Source organism: Lepidochelys olivacea, assembly GCF_965140295.1.
Source record: "Lepidochelys olivacea isolate rLepOli2 genome assembly, chromosome: 14".
Lineage (NCBI taxonomy): Eukaryota > Metazoa > Chordata > Testudines > Cheloniidae > Lepidochelys > Lepidochelys olivacea.
In genome coordinates, this window is record NC_140424.1 from 17,861,684 (window position 1) to 17,875,020 (window position 13,337).

The 13,337-nt window shown below is 40.8% G+C and overlaps 1 protein-coding gene across 6 annotated transcripts in view; it reads right to left on the reverse strand.

The window, feature by feature from the left end:
• The window catches only part of TNRC6C (trinucleotide repeat containing adaptor 6C), a 198,454-nt gene that overhangs the window by 64,031 nt on the left and 121,086 nt on the right, over positions 1–13,337 (reverse strand). The gene's annotated exons all lie outside the window — the stretch shown is intronic.

Below are 13,337 nucleotides of genomic sequence, written 5' to 3' on the forward strand. Positions count from 1 at the left end.
TTTCTGTTTAAAAACGTTTTTTCTATAAAAGGAGTTTGATCATAAATTTATCTTCTATATCATCAAGTTCATATTCAACATTTTATGTAAATTTTACAAACATTTTACACTGAAAAGGTTTAAGAACTGCCCAGAAGTTATAAATATTTTGCGTCTTTTGGTATACTAGTAGAAACTGATAAACCAGTGAAAAACAAACAGATTAAAAACAACAAACAGGTTATACTGAGGCACAGTATACTTGTACAGAATCCAAAAAGAAGATCTGAAAAAAAAACTATTAGGACATCTAATCTATCCGCTTGCCAATGCAGGCTGGTCCCTACAATAATAGGTTTTCTAGTGCTTTACCTGGTTTAATTTTAAACTTTTCCTTTGAGCTTCCAAAAATAAAACCTTACAAATTTTAAATTTTTGGTCTCTAAGTCATAATATCTCTGCACCAGAAATAAGCAATCCAAAAAAACTCCCACATTTAAGAAAACTGTATCTGTATTCTGAAAATTACTGGAAAGAGATGAATACTATGTCAAGTGTTGATATTCTGTTAACATTTTAGTTATTTTGACTCAGTTAACCCCCCCCCTTCTTTTGGTGAAATATGAAAAAAGACAGTTCAACAAAAATCATTTTAAAAATTAAAATATTTCCTCATGTAAAATATTCAAAGAGCTATTACTGATAAATATGAATAGTGTCAAAACACTACATTCACTGCTCATTTAGTTTTCTTTCGTTGCTAAACTCTCTAAGAACCATACACAGAGAATACAGAACTATGATATTTTAATGCAACTATATTATAGTATCTGAGCATGGCTATAAGTAATGTTTTTTGTAGAGCAAGATAAGTAGTTCTAAAGAACAGCCTGGTTATGTCACTCAATAATATGTATTAAATGGCAAGACCAGAATAAGCAATTTAGCTCTTAAATGATTTAGGTGGTACTTGAATATCATTTTTAAACTTGTAATTACAGTCCAATTTGTCTCAAAAACCAAAGAAAATAAACATTATCTTTGTACTTATCCTTAAAATGCAGCACCAGCCTTCTTAGCTCCTCATCCTCTTGCTCCCTTCCCCCCATGTTCCTCCAACATATAAGCAAACAGAAAAATATAACCAAATCCTTCTGATGACCTGGCTCTTTACTAGAGTGCACTTAGTTAAATAACCTGAGAGAAGCCACAATTGGTCATGTTAAGCTTATTTCAAGTTTTAAAGACTTAGATATTGTTATCTATCCTGACTGCATTGTGCAAAAGATATGAGTGCAATTATTCCCTTATATTTTCTCATGATGGGAATTTTATCCTGTATAGCTAGTGTGATCAGAGAGCTATGAATAGAGGCAACTTGTAGGATAGTCTCTCTAAATTGTAGTTTGGGTAGAGAGGAAAACCAGTGTGCATACATGCAAATATTGAATGCTGGAAGTCTCAATTATTCTTTGCCTTTCCAACCTACTTTACTTCTAAAGCAGACCAAACTCTTTACAAGATAGACAATTATATTGTCCACAAAAAACCAATCATCTACCTCAAACAAAGCCAACCAGGGATGTATGTTTAGCCAGCTCTGTATAGGTGTGTACCCTATGTAAGCCAAATTAAAACCAAGGATAATGCTTCAAAGGTAGACTACTAACAGCAATTATGTTTGAGTGGATTTAAAACAAAAACCAAAAAAACCACAACTATGCAGCCAGAGTGAAATAGTCTCATAACTGAAAATAGCCAAGAAAGGGTCTCTTTTTCTAAAATCAGTGTACTATATAGGCCCACGTTTGTGTTTTTACATTTGTATCGTTACTATCGTCACTAGTTTATTGAATCAGCATGTAAAAAAGGAAATAAAAGCAGTGGTGTATAACCTCTAATTTGCAGTAATAAAATGAAACATGCTGCTGATTGAAACACCATTCACCAGTCAGAATACAGAGCAGTCGTCACCAACGGTCAACTGGTTGATCCTAGAGGATCTCCCAATCTATCGCGATCTCCAGTGATGTAGTGAGGCTGCCGCTAAGGCAGAGTCCCTGCCTGCCCTGGCCCCACGCCGCTCCCGTAAGTGGCAAACGCAGCCCCGCAGCGGTGAGGGGTCTTCCTCCGCCCACTGCTCCTGCCTGCAAGCACCACCCCCACAGCTCCCATTGGCTAGGATTGGGGAGCTGTGGCCAATGGGAGCTGTGGGGGTGGTGCTTGCAGAGAGGGGCAGCACACGGAGCCATGTGCCCCCCTCCCCAGGGGCTGCGTTGGCCCCATCCGGGAGTGGCGTGGACCTGGGGTAGGCAGGGAGCCTGCCTTAGCAGCAGCCATGCTACACCACGGACCAGGAGCCACTGGAGATAAGTGCTGTCCGGCTGGAGGCTACACCCCAACACCCAGCCCTGAACCCCCTCCCAGAGTCAGCACCCCGTACCCTCTCCTGCACCCCAACCCCCTGCCCCACCCCTGACGCCCTCCTGCACCCCAACACTCTGCTCCAGCCCGGAGCCTCTTCCTGCACCCAAACTCCCTCCCAGAGCATGCACCCCAACCCCCTAACCCAGGCTCAGCCCAGAGCCCCCCTCCCCCACTGCAAACCCCTCAGCCCCAGCCCAGAGTCTGAACCCCAACCCCCTACCCCAGGCAAGTGAAAACTAGTGAGAATTGGGGAGAGTGAATGATGGAGAGATGGGGGGATTGGGTGGGGGGGCAGGGCTTTGGGGAAGGGGCGGGGTAGCTCCTGGGTTTCCCTTAAATTCAAAAAGTGATCTTGGGCTTAAAAAGGTTGGAGACCACTGATATAGAGTCATTACAGAGTCAATGGAAAATGCCAAATGCTCTATCGGTAAATACCATTCTGCCTAGCAACCTTTTAATACATGCTTACACCTTATCAAGTATACACAGACCAAGAAAAGATTTACACAGTAGTTAAACCACAACTGCAATGATCATTTCCTTTTTAAATAAACCGTTGCCATTGATTCACTTCTATGCTCATGCTCATAGTCAATTTAATGGTACTACATAACTCTTTCCATCACCTGTCACAAAAACAAAGAAAAATGCTGCTGTAGAATTTATTAGAGTTTGATTTAAGGCATTTTTTTATATTTTGACATGTGATGTTGACAATTTGTGTTTTAGCAGTTATAAAGCTTAAACTTTTTGAATCTTAACGTCTACAGTCATTAAAGTGTCTGACACCTCCCCGGTTTGACCAACTGATTATTTTCTGTGACAATTTAAATAGATAAGAATTCAATCAAAAAATGCTTAAAACCCATAATTTGGTGCAACTGTGAAAATTTAAATTGATAAAAATCTAAAAAAAGGCTTAAAAATAAACACTGGTATTATCCGTTGAAATTATAAAAATAACAATCTAATTCTGCCAAGCACAAATATGAGCGAATAATGTACTGCAGTTGTGAAAAAGGCCAATATAATTCTGGGCTGTATTAACAGGAGTGTCATATGAAAGACACACGGGGCACCTGTTCTGCTCTACTTGCTAATGAAGCCTCATCTGGAATACCGTGTCCAGTTTTGGGTGCCATGCTTTAAGAAAGATGTGGGCAAATTGGAGAGACTCCAGAGGAAAGTAACAAAAATGATAAAAACATTATAAAACATGACCTATGAGGAAAAGTTAAAAAAACTCAGTATGTTCAGTCTTGACAAACGACTGAGTGCGAACCTAATAATAGTCTTCATATATGTTAAAGGCTGTTATAGAGGACCGTTACTAATTGTTTTCCCATGTCCACTGAAGGTAAGACAGGTAGTGGTGGCTTAATCTGCAGCAAGGAAGATATAGTTAGAAAGTTTTTCCTAATGTCAAACCTAAAGGATAGTTAAGTACTGAAATAGGTTACCAAGGGAGGTTGTGTAATCCCCATCACAGGAGGTTTTTAAGAACAGATTAGACAAACACCTGTCAGGGATGGTCTAGGTATACTTAGTCCTGCCTCAGCAGGGAAAGGTGTGTGTGTTTGTGCGTGGGGGAAAACGGGAGGTAGAGTGGGAAAATGGACTAGATAACCTCTTCAGGTTCCTTCCACACATACATTTCTATGATTTTATGATTCTTTGTGAAGGAGCTATTCCTAAAACAAGCTCTGGAGATTGCCTGGCACCTGGTTAATTGTGTCCCCAAACTCTCAGGCACCGTGAGACCCACATGACAACAGTAGGTTTATATAGCGTTTTACCAGATTTTCTAATCTGAGCACAGGGGAGGGGAGGAAAGAATAAAAAGAATATCTTCGAACGGCACAATCTTGGGTTCTTTATGTAAAAGCCTGTTTGATATTATTCAGATATTGGTAATTGTTAAGAGCTCGTAATATCTGGATTACGAAACCTAGTTTGTCTTGGCAATATTTACTAGGAAACTTTCAGGAAGGGCTGACAGCTTTGTTCAAATGTAAGGCACCTTGAACAGGAATTTGGGGTGTAAATATAGTACAATGTTATCCTCCAGAAAATATCATCATCTGGAAGTTTAGCCATCATGGTTTGGTTCTCACTGACTTTTCAATTATGTTATAGCCATTAAAAATGAAATCTTCAGTGGCAGGGAATTAAAAACAACACCACATTCTCACAAGTAGGTGGTGGCTCACGTATAGTTGTAAAGACTTTTATTAGTCCTTTCAATAATTTCTTTAACTTACAATGGTCAAAGACTGAGGCTGTCTGTAACTGAAGGATGGAACACTGATATAGCTGCCAGATGATCTTGCTACTTTCCTATTCCACTTCAAGGCCCAGCTCTTTCTTGTAGAAAGTTTGACTTTGCTAAGAGATTTGTTGAGCTTCCTGTGCACAATCCAAACAAAAGCTTAACAAGAAGCCACTTTCCATACAGACATGCAGAGAAATTTCAGATCCGAGTTTACAATGTAAACATAGTCTTACAACAAAAAAAGACAAGAGTTGGTAGTTGGTCTGTATTTCTTCTAACTGGACTGAGAATCAGATCTGATGAACTCCAGGTTGGGACTACCAAAATCAGAATGGATATCTGTCCTTGTTAGTAGAAGTATTGGAATGAAGACATACAGGAACTCTAGAGTCTGGAGCAGGGGTGGCCAAACTGTGGCTCCGGAGCCACATGTGGCTCTTCAGAAGTTACTATGTGGCTCCTTGTACAGGCACTGACTCCGGGGCTGGAGCTACAGGTGCCAACTTTTCAGTATGCCAGGGGATGCTCATTGCTCACCCCCTGGCTCTGCCACAGGCCCTGCCCCCACTCCGCCCCTTCCCGCCCCCACGCTGGCCTTGCCCTTGCTCCTCCCCCTGCCCCCCAGAGCCTCCTGCAAGCCACGAAACAGCTGATTGGGAGCTATAGGGAGGCGCTGATTGGCAGAGCTGTCAGTGGCTGGGAAGCGCTGGGAGTGGGAGTGGGGATGGGTGGGTGCGCTGATGACGTATTACTGTGGCTCTTTGGCAATGTACATTGGTAAATTCTGGCTCCTTCTCAGGCTCAGGTTGGCCATCCCTGGTCTGGAGAAAGCTTGTAAAGGATCACCAGATAGACCTCATCTCCTTGAATTCATCCAGAGTGCCATCTGCCTTTGAAATGTAGTAGTAAAGGATTTCAAAAAGTAGCTCTGTTACACTGGATCAGACCTTATGGGAAATGCCAGAATACTTTAGCTGTGAAGACTGATACAGAACACTCACTGAATGGATGCATAAAATGCAATCATTTGGATCACACACGCCGGACCAGTCCACCATCAGGGATACTTACATCACAACAGAGAGAAAGAGCCAAACTGATTAGAACAATGACAGAATGGACTAGATCTGCCTAATCTGCAAAACAAATGCAAAAGCTTTACTATGAATTCTATTAAACTTTTAAAATATAAAAAGACCAAAAATAATCTAGCTATATTACTGAAGGCCACATAACAAAGAGGAGAGTGACAGTTTTGATCTCAATGCCACGTTAGTCAGTATTTTATTATTTTGTAAGTATTTATATTAGGATAGCTTCCAAAAGCCCCAAATCAGTACTGGGGCCCCATTTTGCTGGGTACTGTACATATATAGAAAAGAGACAATCCCTGCACTAAAGGGTTTACAATCTAAAGATAAACAAAGGGTATAATTCTTCATAAGCATTGCCAAAGTTTGTTTTAAAAAATAAAACTGTTAGGACTCAAAAGTGAAAAGAACATTACAAAACTTAATATTGGAAAATCAATTACTATTTCATTTATATGCTTTCAGGATTCCATATTTACCGTGCAAACTGATGACAAACATTTAAAGCAAAGGGTACAGGAAATCAGTCTGCTTTAGGAATCTGATGTCCAGGAGTCCTGAGCAGGAAACAGACTAGTTTGAGCATTAGTCTTAATAGGTCATTGAAGATGGAACAGATTTTTAAACATTGCTGTGTGTTTGTTAAGTCTAGATATGCATCCTGTTCACAGTATAGTTCACTTGAAAAGTAAAATTTAATATGTAGTCAATCAGAAAGGAAAAATTCAACTATAACACAATTACAGTGGAATTCTAGAATACTTTTGATCTGGTAAGTTCAAATGCTTTCCACACTTAGTCTCACCTCATCCTGTCAGTATTATACCCATTTCACAGATGAGAAAAAAAAAACTGGTTTCAGAGTAACAGCCGTGTTAGTCTGTATTCGCAAAAAGAAAAGGAGTACTTGTGGCACCTTAGAGACTAACCAATTTATTTGAGCATGAGCTTTCGTGAGCTACAGCTCACTTCATTGGATGCATACTATGGAAACTGCAGCAGACTTTATATATACACAGAGAATATGAAACAATACCTCCTCCCACCCCACTGTCCTGCTGGTAATAGCTTATCTAAAGTGATCATCAAGTGGGCCATTTCCAGCACAAATCCAGGTTTTCTCACCCTCCACCCCCCCACACAAATTCACTCTCCTGCTGGTGATAGCCCATCCAAAGTGACAACTCTTTACACAATGTGCATGATAATCAAGTTGGGCTATTTCCTGCACAAATCCAGGTTTTCTCACATCCCCCCCACCCCCATACACACACAAACTCACTCTCTTGCTGGTAATAGCTCATTCAAACTGACCACTCTCCAAGTTTAAATCCAAGTTAAACCAGAACATCTGGGGGGGGGGGGGTAGGAAAAAACAAGAGGAAACAGGCTACCTTGCATAATGACTTAGCCACTCCCAGTCTCTATTTAAGCCTAAATTAATAGTATCCAATTTGCAAATGAATTCCAATTCAGCAGTTTCTCGCTGGAGTCTGGATTTGAAGTTTTTTTGTTTTAAGATAGCGACCTTCATGTCTGTGATTGCGTGACCAGAGAGATTGAAGTGTTCTCCAACTGGTTTATGAATGTTATAATTCTTGACATCTGATTTGTGTCCATTTATTCTTTTACGTAGAGACTGTCCAGTTTGACCATGGCAGAGGGGCATTGCTGGCACATGATGGCATATATCACATTGGTGGATGTGCAGGTGAACGAGCCTCTGATAGTGTAGCTGATGTTATTAGGCCCTGTGATGGTGTCCCCTGAATAGATATGTGGGCACAATTGGCAACGGGCTTTGTTGCAAGGATAAGTTCCTGGGTTAGTGGTTCTGTTGTGTGGTCTGTGGTTGTTGGTGAGTATTTGCTTCAGGTTGCGGGGCTGTCTGTAGGCAAGGACTGGCCTGTCTCCCAAGATTTGTGAGTGTGTTGGGTCATCCTTTAGGATAGGTTGTAGATCCTTAATAATGCGTTGGAGGGGTTTTAGTTGGGGGCTGAAGGTGACGGCTAGTGGCGTTCTGTTATTTTCTTTGTTAGGCCTGTCCTGTAGTAGGTAACTTCTGGGAACTCTTCTGGCTCTATCAATCTGTTTCTTTACTTCCGCAGGTGGGTATTGTAGTTGTAAGAAAGCTTGACAGAGATCTTGTAGGTGTTTGTCTCTGTCTGAGGGGTTGGAGCAAATGCGGTTGTATCGCAGAGCAAACTGTGGCACATAGAGATTAACCTACACAAGGTCACACAGCAAGTGAGCTGTCAAGATAGGACTAAATCTTACAAATGACTCCTAGTACCCTAGAATGAAGGAAAATAAAATAGAGCCACAGAGCTTAAGGCCAGAAGGGCTAGTCTGACCTCCTATACATCACAGGCCAGCAATACCACCCAGCACTCACACACTAAATGCAACAATCAAAATGAGATCAAATAAAGGAAATGATCTTAAGGAGGCAAATAATTTTAGCTATATATTTCAGACAGATGTAATTTAACAACTACTATGTTGTACACTAAATTCATCCATCAATATTTCACCTTTGGGAACAATTTAAAATTGAGGTTGTCATTTCTTGGTGGCCATTTCCATTTTCCACAAAGCCACCTGCAAAATGGCACCATGTGCAGTTTCTGCTCAGAAACAATCCAGGACTGGAAGTATTAGGAATTTTGCTCTTCAGGATTAATGGTTCATTAGGAAAGCTGAATGGAGAAAGCTGGAGGACAGCATACCTCCAACATGCATAGCTTTAAGTGGTGTCACCAATAATCACTAATAATTCAATCCCTCCCTTACAAAGAGTAGGAGACAGACAACATTTTTTAACATTAAGAACTGTGGTGAAATATACCTTTAAAACTTTGATTTAGTTACTAATTCAAAATAGAACCCAATTTTTTTTTTGCTCCTACAGCTCATAATTAGCTTGAACAATTCAAATATTAGTTTTGAGTTTGGCAGCACCATCAAAAGTAAACCGATAATAAATATGAACTCTGAGAAGAGCAAGAAATGAAGAAAAGCTTCTTTTACCCGTAAACTCATATTAACAAACAGAATACCCATTCTATACATCATGCAGTCTACTCAAAAGTTAAAACCCCTCCAGTGATACTCAGTGGTTTACATAAACTATTTCTTTTCAGCTTTGCATTCTATTCTAGAAAAAAAATAATGTACACTATCCATATCTCCCAAATTTCTATTTGTTCACTGCACACAGTTCAAACCAATTACACCTAACAAGTTTCAACCATAATGAAAGATTCAACTGATTTACAAAAACATATTGGCTGGGGGGAGGGGAGGAGAGGGGAATTGGATGAAATGTCAGAGACTGGCACAGATTCTTGATAGTTGCACATTAACAGATTTAAAAAAGAAAAAAAATTGAAAAGCTCAAGTTCATTTATAAAACCTCTCTCCCCCTTAGCCTCCCCCCACCAACCCCCCCTCCAAAAACCTTTAAAGATAAAAATAAAACCTTCTCTCGTTACAAGAAAATCTTATTCTAGGTTTGAATTCTTTTTTCAGCCAACATAATAATTAATTGGTTCATTTTGCGAGCAATGACTAAAGCCAGTGACATCAATCCTGCTGAGGATTTTAAATCACAGCACTAATCAGATAAAGTTTATGTATCCTGATCAGGCAAGTCCAAAAAGGACAACTACTTCTCCCCCAAAATAAGAAGTAGCTCACTGTAGTGATTCAAATGGACATCTTAACAGAATTCTAAAAAGATTACAATAAATGTTAATAAAATAAATAGGACCTGCCAGAAAGGCATTTAAAAGCTTAGCTCAAATGTAGTCTAACTTTTATACAGCAAAAAATAGAGTCTCGGAACATTCATTTTAAAGAATAAGATGCAGCAAAAAGTAGGAAAAACATCTCAATTCAAGTGCTACTAGTTGGATTGTCAGATATGTTTAACAACATTAGCAGATTTTGTCTAATTCCATCAATCCTTATGTTCTGGGGTCTAAGCAAATTTAAAAACTGTTGTATGTTTGAAGGTGCTCAAAAAGCCAATTTACAACTATTCTCAGATTTAAAGTCCCACGAGGAATTCTTGAAAGCATTGTGTCCAAAATTTCTTCCAAAGAACAGTGACTTTATAAATGCTAGAGCTGCCAAACTGTTCATGTTTTTCTAGAAGTGTGGGAAGATAGTTAAGAGATAAGACAATTGAATAGAACATTTTTTAAAAGACAAAAACAAAATTAAGTAACCAAGTGGAAAAGCCTGTTACTCTAGTTTAATTTTCTGCACCATGACATTAAAATGTAGCTGGTTTCCTCCGATGCAAGAGCCTTTAAAATGCATCAAGAAAAACAAGCAGAAGAAAGAGCATTCTTCATTATTAGTGGGTATTCCACTAAATGCTAACTCTCTAAAACAAAAACAGTAGTAAATAATGACAAATAATTCAATTTTCTGTTCAGTGCAGCATATCTTTAGCAAGCAGCTCTTTCTGCGAGGACGCCATTTTATCAAACCTGAAATGCAGCCAAAAGCTTAGGACGCTGTGCTGCTGCTCTGTCTCTGAAATGTTATGTAATAAATTGATTTAACAGAAGCAGATGCTATTTGCTCAGGGTTTTTTGCGGAGGCTTTTTTTGCTCTAAAAGGGGCTGATGGGTAATGAAATACCTGAGGAAAGGTGCCGCCCAACCATCCTAGGAGACGCTACATTGTGTGCAGAGCTGTCTCTATTCCTTCATCTATGTTCGCCTGGGCTCTCTGCTTCAATATGTCGGCTGTGTACAGTGTGAGCCTCATCCTGTAGAGCTGCCAAGAAAATCTCTCGGTGCAAGCGTGCATCCAGACAACCTGCAAGCTCAGTCGGGCCTTACTTGCGCTGGCTTTGGAAAAGCCCTTTCCACACAGGGAGCTCCCCTCGGCCCCTGGCAATCTCCAGCCCCTTTAACTCTGGGTTAAGGAACCAACAGACTAGGATTTTTAATCTTTGATTATCTAATTGCAGCTGACACTAAACCGATCTTCCTTCCTCTTTAAATTCTTTCAACTGTCACTAAACATTTTCACTTCGGGACCTAGCTACAATTAGCACTGTAGCTGCTTTTCTTCTGTTTTTTGAAAGTCAGCCAAAAGAACAACCGCATATTGCTGATTGGCTGCATGCAAATACATTCCTGCCTCCTTTATGTCTTCCTCCTCCCCAATCCCTCTATGACAACAGCTCTAGACATTTGGCATACCAACAGTAGCTGTAATATTCAGGGCAAGTCCCATATGTAAATTGGCAAGCTGCCAAATTCTTAATTACTTTCCTACCTCTATCTAAAAAAGGATCTAAGCAACAAACATGAGAGCATATTAATCAAAGCCTCTGTTTATAAATGTATAGCACAGCAGTCCAAAACAATACATCAGACTGTGATGGTTCTTGCCTTGCTTGCTGTGCAGAAGAAGAAGAAGAAATTCTTTAATAATTGCAGGCTGGAGACCACTAGTTATCTTGCAGACTTGTGAATGTATACAGTGTGAACAAAAATAAACATAATGATCTAACATTTTCAAGACCTAAACAGTATCATGAGTTATAGTAATACGTATGTACAGTATCTTATATAAATGCATAGGTACAAAAGCTTTAACAGGTGCATCTTCAACCCCCCATTCCAATATTTTTAACGCATTGCCTTTTCAACTACTTTGCTTCCTCACTTTCTTCCTCTCCCTCTCCTCTGTCTGAAATACACACTAATTTTATATTAAATTCAACTGTTTTAAGTCTGCAGATACAATTCTTGTCAGACTTTTATCTGAGCTGCCTTATCCATTAAATTAGATTGCACATTACTGATGCCTCTTTGAAGGCTTGGTTGCATTCTTAAAATTGCTACCGCTATAACATCTCAGTACAATCACCACTGTCAAATTAGTGGGTGAAGTTATTCGTTTCACTTACTAAACATTCTTGAAAGTGCTCAATTTTTTTTATTTGAAGACATTTACTCTCCATTTGTTTGTAATAACCTTAGAATCCTGAATAGGTACAACTTAAATCTAAGTAAGTTAGAAGCCTAAAAATAAAATTTCCCCTCTGACCATGCCTTTTTCAATTTGGAAAAAAAACCCACTATTTTGAATGGAACCATAACTGGCATGAATGTTGTGTCCATTTTACAGCACCTTTCATGTAAGAATATCTGTGTGAACTCAGTTATGCGAGTGCACTTTTGATTCGTTTTACTGCAGAACCAGCAAAGAATGTAGAACCCTGTTTGCATGAGTTCCACAAACATTGCGGCTTGGTTTTGTTTTTAAATATGGTAGATTGCAAAAAAAAATATTTATAATAGAGTACTTTCTCTCCCTCAGATTAGGGCCACAGAGGTTAACCCTCAGCTGATAGTCAACAGGAATATGTTTATTGGACAGAGGTAAATGGGAAATCTGACGGTGGGAAGCTACAGAGAGATTAGGGCCTCTAAGGAGGCTTCAGGGGCAACATCCTGGTTAAAAGCACGGTTTCCATTCGATCTGCTGCTAGAATTTCTACCAGAGTGTTGTCCCTTGACCAAATTTGAGGGCTTAATTATACCAGCCTCTGGCTAGTAGGCGTTATACACTGGAAACTCTGTTTCCATCTAGTTCAGGGGTGGGCAAACTCCGGCCCGTCAGACATTTTTATCCAGACCTCGCGCTCCCGCCAGGGAGTGGGGTCAGGGGCTTGCCCCTCTCCACCAGGCGCTCCCCAGTCCCCAACTCAATTCCCTTGATGAACACCATCTTCTGGCATGCAGAGCTGCACTGCACAGGCACAACTTTGCCGTGCTGTTTACGGGATTTGAACCCCTCCCACAGGGCAGCCCCCTCCCCCCCAAACACAGCAGCGCACCCAATCCCCTCCCAGTATCCTATGGCCCCACCCTTGAGAGCCTCGAAACTGCCCAGGGGCCGCACCTGTCCCAGCTAGGGCGCCTCCGCCCGTGGCTGTGCCTGGTACAGCTGCCTTGGTGTCACTGCCAGCAGGGCCCCAAGGAGCCCCCAGTACTGCCCCTGTAGAGCCCCCCCCTGCGCCACACCCCATGAGTCCCACCTCCCCCTACCTTGGTAACATCCCTTATAGAGCTCCCCCATGCTACATCCCATAGAGTCCCTCTTCCCCACTGGGTATTCATGGCCCATCATACAATTTCCATACCCAGATGCGGCCCTCAGACCAAAAAGTTTGCCCACCCAGGATCTAGTTGCAGGAGGAAAGCAGGAGCTTTCTCACTCTTCCTGTTCCTGAAGAACCTTGATGTAGTGATAGTAAAGGATCTCCAACTAATATACCCGCTCCCCCCACTCTGCTAGATACAGCAAGGTGGGGAGAGAAAGAAGACCAAGAGATCTCAGTTATTCAACATTTCACTCATCTCTGGTTTTGGATCATCCAGTGAATAACTCCAGTGCCTGGCAAAGGACATTAACTCAATAGATTTAGGTTATGGCTACACTATAGAGCTTACCGCAATGCAACTGCACCGATGCAGCTTTGCCGCTGCAGTGCTGCTGGTGCAGATGCTCCAAGCCAATAGGAGAGAGTTCTCCCA